Raw genomic sequence first — 7,884 nt, 5'->3', positions numbered from 1 at the left:
CAGCAGTTCCTCAATGATCTCTCTGTGTTTTCTGTTTTCTCCCCGTGTTCTGGAATTCCAATCACTCGTAAATTTTTGCTTTTAATTGTGTCCCACATAACTCTCAGGGTCTCTTCATTTTTCTTTGTTCTTTTTTCGGAGCTTTTCTGAAACAGAGTTGTATCCAAGTGTTTGTCTTCAATTCCACTGATCCTGTCTTCCACGGTTTCAAATCTGCTTCTAGCCCATCTATGACACCATCCGTTTCTGAAATCTTATTGTTTATCTTTTGGGTTTCTAATTGTTGTCTTTGTATAATTTCTAGTTGTGAATTCATTTTGGCATTTTGTTCCTGCATTATTTTCCTGAATCTTCCAATTTTTTGTCTCTATTTTCCATGAATTTGTCTATTTTTTCCTCATGTTTGTCAGCTTTTTGCCTCAGTTCTTGGAAAATTCCAAGGATGAGAGATTTGAATTCCCTATCAGGTAGTTCTAGTGCATTTTCTTCCAGAAGAAAGTCATCTGGTGTTTTATTTTGGATGCCTACTGGAACTATGCTGTCCTGTTTTTGTAAATGTTCTGATATTGCCTGCTGTCTTCAGGTCATTCGGTAGTTATTTTTCTCATTTATTGATTGTCAATTTGTTTTTTTTTTTGTCCCTTTTTTTAAAAAAACTTTGACTATGTCTGAATAGGTGGACTGTGTGTTCTTTGTTGTTTGCTCATGTGTGGGTACAATACTTTTCACCTCCTTCTCCAACTGGCATAGTCAGTCACTCAGATATGATATGGCAGGGCAGGTGTAGCTGAAGAGGAGTTACTGGGACGGGTTGTTTGTGGCACTTACTACAGCCACCAGAGCGGGTCGGTAATCAGTGCAGGGCAGGTTCCAGTATACCATGCCTGTGCTGCTTGGTGGGATATCAAGCACCTGGTGCAGGTAGGCAGGATGCAGCAGGGAGATTGTTATGTGTGGAGCTAAGATGGATATAGGCGAGAGGAGAGAGGAACAGGAGCCAAAAACATACAAACAAAAAAATGAATGCTAGGGGAGCTTGCCGTTGGAGTGGAGAGATGCGAGACTATGAAATGGAGAGAAACAAAAAGGGGAAGAGGAAGAAAAGAAAAGAATGAATAAATAAAAATCAGTAAGGTTAAAGAACCGCAAAATTCCCAGGGATCCCATCGGTGCAGCTATGTGGTCTGGGGAAGTCGCTCTCAGGTGTTGCAGTACAGCCTGACTAGGAAGTGTAGAGGTATACAACTCCAGGTATTCAGGGAACAGAAAGAGAAGGAAGATATAGAGGGACGAGAAACTGAGGAATGAAGGAAGACAAAAAGGGAAAAAGAGGGAAAAGAAAACAAAACAAACAAAAAGAAAAGAAGAATAAAGGCCCCAAAAAAACAGAAAAAAACAAAAAACCAACGAAAAGAGAAATGTTCTCAGGGCTCCGTCTGCACGTCTGTGGAAGCCAAGAGGGAGTCTCCTTGCTACGCAGCTCTGCCTGGCCAGAAAGGGCTCCCAACTCAAGAAAGGGAAAAGAAAACAAACAAACAATTCAAAACAAACAAATGAACAAAAGCCCCAGGATCCCACCAGCGCAGTTGCCCAGACTGGGAAGCAGCTCCACACTCGAATGGAGCTCCACAGCCCCTCAGGAAGAAATAAAGATGGCGCACGGAGCCAGGTACTCAAGTGAAAGGAGGGGGAGGTGGCAAGAGGCAAATAAGAAATCAAAAGAAGCAGAAAAAAGAACAACACTAGCAGCCAACAAATGGCACTCAGAGAGCCAGCTAGTGCGGGCTTGTGTTTCTGGACAAGAGACTGTCTGTGGGAAGCAGAGGGGGCCGAGTGTGGGTGAAGAAGGGTAGAGAGTGGGAAAGTATATATCACAAATTACCAGAGCTCTACAGCCCCTCAGGAAGAAGCAAAGATGGTGCATGGAGCAAGGTACTCAAGCGAAAGGTGGGGGAGGTGGCAAGAAGCAAGGAAGAAATCAAAAGAAGTGGAAAAAAGCAACACCAGCAGCCAACAAATGGCACTCAGAGAGCCGGCCCATTCGGGTGTGTGGAATCCAAATAGCCGGTGTTTCCTGGTCAAGAGATTGTGGCTGAGGGAAGCAGAGGAGGCCAAGTTGGGGTGAAGAAGAATGGGGGGTGGGAAAGTGTATATCACAAATTACCAGTTGTTTTGTCTCCCGCTGGATGCTCCGTGAGGCTGCTTTCTCGTGACCTCTGTTTGCTGGTCTCCAATAGGAGTTCCAGATGGCGGATCCACGCTGCTTTAGCTGGTAGGGAACCTCTGCGTGAATCTCTCCTCGCTCTCTTTTCTCTGTCAGTTTTCTTGCTCCATTTGGTGCTTGGCTGAGTTCTTTATCTCTTCATTTGATGTTTTAGGGTTTCAGGATTGTTGTATTCTCTGTTTGGCTTAGTTTTTCGGATCTTTGCTGTGGAGGGACGGCGTGGTGCTTCTCCCTAGAGCATCATATTTTTTTGCATTTCTTCATTTTTAAAAGACATTTACTGGATGTAGAATTTGGAGCTTACAGTCTTTTTCTTTCAGTACTTTGTAGATACCATTCTACTGCCTCTGGTCTCTGTAGCTTCTAATGAGAAATCAGCTCTATATTATATTGGCAATGACTTGTTTGTGATGAGTCACTTCTCTCTTGCTGCTTTCAAGATTCTGTCTTTTTCTTTAGTTTTTAACAGTTCGATTATGATGTAGCTAGATGTGGATATCTATTTTATCGTACTTGGGTATCTTTGAGCATCTTGGGTGTATAGACTGATGTTTTCCTTCAAATTTGGGACATTATCTCTTCAGCTATATTTTCTGCCCCCTTTCTCTCCTTATGGGAGTCCCATTATGCATATGTTAGTATGCTTGGTGATGTCCCACAGGTCCCTAAAGCTCTGTCTATTTTTCATTATTTTTTTATTCTGTTTCTTAGACTGTATAATCGCAATTGACCTATCATCAAGTTTGCTGATTATTTATTCTGCCTGCTCAAACCAGCTGTTAAACCCCTAGAGTGAATTTTTAATATTAGTTATTATACTTTTCAACTCCAAAATTTCTATTTTTTTCATAATGTTTTTTTATTGATATCCTGTATCTAGTAAGACATAATTCTTATACTTTATTTAGTTCTTTAGACATAGTTAAATTTTTTGAACATATTAAGAATAGTTGTTTTTCTTTTTTTATTGTGATTTAGATGAAAGTTTACAGAGCAAATTATTTCCTTACTAAACAGTTAATACACAAATTGTTTTGTGACATTGGTTGACAACCCCACAGTGTGTCCACACTCTCTCCTTCTCCACCCTAGATTCCCTGTTTCCATTCATCCAGTTTTCCTGTCCCTTCTTGCCTTCTCATCTTTGCTTTTGGGCTGGTGTGCCCATTAGTCTCATATGCATGATGGAACTATGAAGTACGTTCCTCGTGTGTGTTATTTTTGGCCCTATAGAGCTGTCTAATCTTTGGCTAAAGGGTGAACTTCAGGAGTGACTTTAGTACTGAGTTAAAAGGGTGTCCGGGGACCATACTCTTGGGGTTTATCCAGGCTCTGTCAGACTAGAAAGCCTGGTCTTGTGTGTGTGTGTGTGTGTGTGTGTGTGTGGATTTGAATTTTGTTCTACATTTTTTTCTCCTGCTGTGTCCGGGACCCTCTATTGTGATGCCTGCCAGAGCAGTTGGTGGTGGTAATCAGGCACCATCTAGTTGTTCTAGGCTCAGTCTGTTGGAGATTGTGGTAGTCATGGTCCATTTGTCTTTGGACTATTCTTTCCCTTGGGTCTCTGGTCTTCTTCATTCTCCTTTACTCCAGCTGGGATAGGACCAGAAAAAAATATCAAGAATAGTTGATTTAAAGGCCTGTCAGGTAAGTCCAGCATCTGAGCTTCATCAGAAGCAGTCTCTATTGACTGCTTTATTTTCCCTGTATATGAGCCATGCTGTCCTATTTCTTTTTATATTTCATACTCATAATTTTTTGTTGAAAAGCGGACATTTTAAAAAGAATAGAAGGAGGTAACTCTGGGAATCAGATTCTCTTTCCTCCCCAGAATTTTTTGTTGTTGCTCTTTTTGTTATTTATTTGCTTCTTTAGTGATCTAATTCTGTAAAGTCTGTGTTGTTTGTTGTGTGTGGACACAAAAATCTCTTCTGATTAGCTTATTGCCTAATTATTGGACAGAGATTTCCCTAAATGACTAGAATCAATAAATCTGCTGATATTTGTTGAGAGATTCTGCGTGCATGTTGGGGACACACCTTCAATAGTCAATCAGGCAGTTTACAACTCTTCACTATGCAATAATTTTTTATTATGTGAGATAGGGACCATGGATTTTCATTCTTATATGGAATCTGGTTGTTCCAACATCATTTGTTCAAACATTATCTTTAACTCATCAAATTACATTTCAATATTTGTTAAGTGTTTAACTTAGTAAAATAAAAATCCAATATGTCAAAATTTGTTGGATGCAGGTAAAATTGCTACTCAGTGCTTACCCAGAAATGTATAGCATTAAATGCTTATAATAGGAAAGAAGAACAGTCTCAGGTAAACAATTTATAGTTCTAATTTAAAAAAATTATGAAAAGAAGTGCAAAATACACTCAAAGCAAGCAGAAGAAAAGGAAATAATAAAAATAAATAAAGAAAAAAATGGATTAGGAGAAAGGGACAAATATTGAAGATAGGCCAAAAAAAATCAAACAGGTCGTTGGAGTCCCCAAGGAGGGGGGGGATTTAAAGCAAGAATACAAAACAAATACTAAAAACCTTAAATAAATAAAATATTCATGAAATTTAAAAAAAAAGATTTGAAACTCCACATTGAGCAGGCACACTACATATCTAATATTATTGACTGGACATGATCAAAACCAAGACACAGTCTAATAAAATTACTATACTTTAAAAAAAATCACTTGGGCTTTAGGCAAAAAACAACAACAGTTATAAGGAAAAAATAGATTATTATCTAAATATTGATAACAATAATCTAGGCAGAATAAAGTGGCATAATATGTTTAAGATACCTAAAGAAAGATGTTTGCCAAATATTTTATATCTAGCAAATGTGACATTTAAGCACAGAGGGTACAGACAATTTGTTGTCAACATGCAAAAACTCAAGGAATTTTGTTCCCATAAGTTTTTCTTGAGGAATAATCACAGAACAAGCTTCAGACAAATAATAATAATAACTTGAGATACATCAACTTAAGGAATGGTAATGAAAATTAAACAGTTACTAGTAGAACTAAGATTAAAAGATGTTAAATTAGAGAAAGTACAGTATGAAATGAATTTATAAATAATTTATAGTTCAATTATTTTAAAACTTGGAGAAGAATGTTGAAATCATATACAAACCAATTTTTAAAACTATTCTCAAAAATCATAATTGATAGCTGTAAAATTAGTATTGTTATTCTGAGCCAGTTGTATGTGTATGTGTAATAAAGTAAATGAGTCATCATGAAATACTCCCCTTGTATCATCCCATGTCCTTGAGAACCAGAAGGAGACAACCATACAACACAAAAGAACAAACAAAAATCTTGTAGTCTTAAATTTAAATTACAAATTTTAGTATCAACTTATGAGGCATTTTATGTTAAATATAATATATATATATTTTTTGTAGTCTGTCTACTAAAGAGATCTGGAAGCAAAGACCAATCTAATAACAGTGAGCACCCTTAGTGCCCAGATATTAGTCTTAAAATATTATTTTCTACAAAAATAGTTCAGGGCTTTTTCTTGTTGTTGTTGTTGAGAAATGGCTGCTTCTAAGCCTGTGTCAGAAAATATACACGATGAGCCTTGGATATCTTATCATACCAAACAGTGAGGAACCTACGTTCACATAGAAGAACTCAGAGCCAATTTGAAGGTACTCCCACTGGTCAAAAATGGTACAATTTAAGCTTCAACAAGATAATAATTGCAATCAGTGAAACCCATCAAATATGTTTAAATCCATAAATTCACAAGAATATATTCTTAAACCTAACTGGTTATCTATGGAGGTTGGTAGGGAATTAATTAATTATTTGAAAACTGATAAAGAAAAACATTCAAGCATTTATTCTGCCTTTCCTGTATGACCTGTCCCTCAAGATGTCCAAGTAGTAGATGAGGAGCAATGTCTATAAAAGTTTTCCATGTAATGAATGAAAAACAAATTAGAATGTCACCATTTTGCAACCCAATGAATTAATGGGTCTAAGTATTAAGCCCACTGCCTGTCTGTCTGTTTGACATACTGTGGTGGCTTGGGTGTTGCTATGATTTTGGAAGCTATGCCATCAGTATTTCAAATGCCCACAGGATCACGCATGGTGGACAGGCTTCAAAGGAGCTTCCAGACTAAGACTAGAAAGAAGGGCCTAGTGATCTATTTCAAAAACTCAGCCAATGAAAACCCTATGGCACAGAACAGAATATGGTCCAACATAGTGGTGGAAGATATGCCTCCTAAGTAGGAAGGCACTCAGAATACACAGTGATCACAGTAATGAACTCAAGCATAGCAATGATTGTGCAGAGGGTGAAGAATGTTTTGTTCTGTTGTACGGGGTCTAAACTCAGCAGCAACTAATAAGTACTAAGCATCAATGATTGCTAATATCACATAGAGACAATGAGACATTATGTCTTTCCTGCTGATAAAACCCGATTCCACTTATAGTCTTGCCACAAGTATCAGTGATGAGGCTGACCGATCTCCTGAACCAACTGCCAATGTGCAGGAAATACAGCTAGTAGGGGGCATGATAAACTGCACCATGAGAGTGCAGTCAGAAAAATCCTGACTCTGTGAAAGTGTACTGGTCCAATGGTCTGTGTGCTTCAACAATAAACTGTAAGGAAATAAAAGGATGAATGGGAAATCTATGGAGTAAAAGAGAATGAAAAGACTTGTTTTTTATGTCAAATGGGCAAGACTAACTTAGGTAATAAAACTATAAAGAAATACAAGGAAGGGATAGAATAGTTTTTACTCTGGAGGGAAGAAGAAATTAAAATAGTGATTGCTTGGGGGGGAAGAAAGAGGCGTTGAGATTGGGATGGAGTATACAGAGGGGCTTCCAGGTGAGTGACACAGTTTTATTTTTATACATGTATAGTTGTTATAGGGTGTTCACCTTATAGTAATTCATTAAATTATATATTTTTGTATGCTGTTTTCTCTATTTGTATTTTATTTTTATGGTAAAAAGTAGCTATCACTTTTTCCCTTTTATGGGTTTTATAGATTATGGTTCTCTTTGGAAGGTCTTCCCTAGCACAAGAATTTAATAAATATTTTATATTCTTCTGTATATTTACATGATAATTTTATATTTACCTTATTAATCCCATTGATAATTTATTTTTAGTATATGATGTAGAGGTTTCATTTTACTTTTTCCCAAATGGATAACCAATCATCCTATCTTTCTCCACTAATATTTTCCATCTGATTTTTACTATTGAAAACTACTACATGCACATGGGTTAAAACACAACGAGGATATAAAGTAAAAGTAAACCTTCCTTCTATCCACAACTTCGTCTCTCTACCAAAGGCAACAACTGTTAATAGTTGTTTGTTATTATTGTTGTCGATGTTTTGTATCTGCAGTGAACTGATATGTTTGCCACCCAGCATCTATCATACTCTTGCTTTGTGGAAACTATCCCTTCCTCACCCAGCCCATATGACTTTATTTCACCCCTTGGTTGATACAGAAATTGCTTCAGGGATGGAAGCAGGATACAAGTGAGGCCAACAAGGAGCAACAAATCTCAATGTTAGGAATTTTTGTCTAAGCTCTTGAGCAAAGAGACATCCTTAAATTTGGTACTAGCAAAATGTTGTCTGGGGCTGCAGT

This window comes from Trichechus manatus, unplaced genomic scaffold (genome assembly GCF_000243295.1).
Source record: "Trichechus manatus latirostris isolate Lorelei unplaced genomic scaffold, TriManLat1.0 scaffold00040, whole genome shotgun sequence".
Classification (NCBI taxonomy): domain Eukaryota; kingdom Metazoa; phylum Chordata; class Mammalia; order Sirenia; family Trichechidae; genus Trichechus; species Trichechus manatus.
This window is presented reverse-complemented; position numbering follows the sequence as displayed.